The sequence below is a fragment of the Peromyscus eremicus genome, chromosome 6 (assembly GCF_949786415.1).
Source record: "Peromyscus eremicus chromosome 6, PerEre_H2_v1, whole genome shotgun sequence".
In the NCBI taxonomy this organism is placed as follows: domain Eukaryota; kingdom Metazoa; phylum Chordata; class Mammalia; order Rodentia; family Cricetidae; genus Peromyscus; species Peromyscus eremicus.
The window spans coordinates 115,238,657-115,241,766 of record NC_081421.1 but is presented as its reverse complement, the minus strand read 5'-3'; positions in this window follow the sequence as shown (position 1 = coordinate 115,241,766).

Sequence of the window (3,110 nt, the reverse complement as noted above, 5' to 3'; positions counted from 1 at the left end):
GACTCCGAGGTCTTGTATGGGTGGAGCCTTTGCCAGTCTGGCCCTGACTGAGTCCTCCTCTAATGTGCACTGTGTGTGGAGTGCACAGTACAGCCTGTGGGGACTTACAGCTTACTCCTAGTCAGAACATGGTCCAAGAATGGAGTGGTGTGAGAATTCTGAGTGCTGGTGAGAAGACTCCAAGAAAACAAGTCTTAGGACCTCAACTTCTTCAAAACACAGAATCGTTCTTGGAATGCACTTCCCTGCTCCTCCCAGGTGTCCCAGATAGGAGTGAGTTTACTTCAGCTGTTGTTATTCATATGCCTCTGCGGAAAAACATGTTTTTGTCACATGCAGCTTGTCCTTGTGATTGTGGACTTCACTTAGGTGACTCTTCATAACCCTCAGAATATAAACGGTCTGACGCTCTCAGTGAGGTTGGCTATTGCATGAGACTTTAATCCACTTCATTTTTAGGCCTGCTCTTCCTGGGTCATGCCGCCAACTAGAGTGGTAGACAGCTCCTCACTTTGTGTGCACAGACCCTCAAGTTTTGTCAGCGCGTCTCTCTGGGTGGCCGCTTACTTCACAGGATGCCAGGCCTCTCCCAGCCTCAGGGGTAAAACGTGGGTGGATTCAGTCAGCCATGGTCATCTCAGTTCCTTCAGCTGAGGATTACTTGAGGAGTAGGCATGTCAACCAGGTCTGGCCAATGAGATGCCTGGGGAATTCTGCTAGGGGAATTTTGAGGAAAATTTTCCTCATGTCTAGACCAAGACACAAGAATACTTCCTTTTCATCCCCTGTGGCATTAATGTAGAACTCCATGAGACTTGGAGCCGTTACAAGCATCTTGTGGCCATAAGGGGAAATGCCAACATTCAGAAGATGGCAATGTGGAAGGAAGAGGAATCCTTTTGAGGCAGAAAAGTGTAGGGAAACCTTAGCAACCTGGACTCTGCTTGACTTGAGCTGGTCATCCTCATCTCTTTCCCCAACACAGCACGTAGCTGTCTGGCTGCACATACACCTTACTCCCGACAACGCAATAGGCCACTCATCCCTAGCAACCCCTCTTTGTGGTCAAACACATTCTGGAACACATCCAGTAACTAGGGGCACTGGTCTGATCTAGTCTGGTTTTGGGTACATGTGCAGCAAGGCAAACTGTGTCCTCAAAATGAGTAATTTTTTTTTTCCGGGTAGAAAATTCTCTCTTTACTATCTTATACCTAGGCATGATTGGGTGTGCATTTGATTAATACCAACTGTATCAAGTGAAAGGACATGTGGAGTGAACTAAACATAATCTAAACCTGTCAATCAAAACAGAACGCCCCCCCCCCTCCCCTTCACGATTTAGCAACTAACTCCTCCTCCTCCCTTGGATTCTCAAAAGGAAACCCTGGCAGTCCCCAGGGGCTGTTGAGCACTCTAGCTCATGTAACCCATTGCTCCTTTTCAGTGTGTCTGTCCGGTACGTTCATTTTATCTTTGAATAAAATCGTTTGCTGTATTATTTGGGTGTACTTCTTCAGTTTTTTTGAACAAGATGCCAAGAACTCCTTCCTGGTCCACAGCAGAGCCCAGCCACACATTTTAGGCTGTTTCAGTCAGCACAGCCACACAGATTCTGTTAGCAAAGACGAAAACAGAGTTGGAGGAGTCTGAATTACTTGCCCCATATCTTGGCCTATCAGGTAGAGGTTTGGGCTCCTCACTCCTAGTCTTCCCTCACACTGCTCTGGGGAGAGCAGGCAGGCTTCTCTTTTACCTCCAAACAATTAATGAAGGTGGGTGGCTACTTGGAGAATTGTGCAAGCAAACTTCTAAAACCACATCCAACATTAAAGAGGGTTTTAAATGATAGAGTTTCGTGTGCAACCCATAAGGAAGTGCTACACCTTCCCTATCAAGGTCCTTCTTCAGGTCCTTCTGGATTAATAATATTATGATAAGGGTGGTGTATCAGTGTTCTGCTCCTAAGTAATAAATTATTCCAAGATTCAACAGTTTAAAAGAGCAAGCATTTACTATTTTCTAGTGTCTGTGGTGAATCGGAATATGAGTGGTGATCAGCTAAGTGTGTCTGTCTCAAAATCCACCCCAGTGCCTCTGTGTGTGTGTGTGGCTGCAAAGTAATCTGCAGTGGAGATTAGGGTAGGGTGTGGACGGGTTTCCTCCCAAGCCCACCCCTGGTTATTGGTAGGACTTGGCTCATCATAGGCCATACACTAGGGCTTCTATTTCCTACTGGCTGTCCCTTGGGTTCTGGCCTCCTGGGCTCTGTTCCAGGGCATCTTACTGCACTGCAGCTGTTGAGCCTGAGGGGCCTCCAGGATCGAAGCGGCCGTGTTTCTGTAGGCCAGGCATGGAGGGTGGCCATGATGATGTGGTGCTGTGCTCACTAGAGTGGTATCAGGAAGCTCAGCCTCACCCTCAGGAGAGAAGCTGGTCCAAAGATGACCCTCAGGAGTTAGGGATCAGGTGGCCTGCCCATCCCAAGGACAAATGAAAAAGCACATAAAAGCACTTGCTATGATACCATTTCTGTAATTGTTTTGGTTAGTTATTTTGCCTCAAAAATTGTGATATCTCTTTTCCAAGCTCTGGTTTCTGTCTTTATGGACTTAGGCAATAACCACAGGGCACAAGAGGTCTGCCTTCTCCATCGAAAGATTACGCATATGCCACTACTATTATTACTAATCATAATTAATTCTAACTCATAACAATAACATTAGAAAAGATTCCCATAGTTCAGGGACTGCTACTAATACTGGCTTTCCCCTTCTTGCCTTACTTCTTCCCCTAAATCCTGGTCACACAATGCATGTGTATGTGTGTATGAGTGTGTGTGTGAGTGCATGTGTGCGTGCATGTCTGTGTGTGCATGTGTGTGTGCTGTGACACTCAACACCAGCCCTGCTACCTTGCTGCCTTGGTCTCCTTTTCATGCTGAACTCAGTTCAGAGCTAGGCTGAAATTTCCTCTGGACATTGGCTTGTTCAAGGAAACACCTGAAAGGAGGAGGAGGAGGGCAAGGCAGTTTCCAGGGCTTGGTGCTCCCTTAGACACCAGATGCAGCCGTGGTGCAGAAGAAAAGGAAACTCTTCTGAGACGTGAGC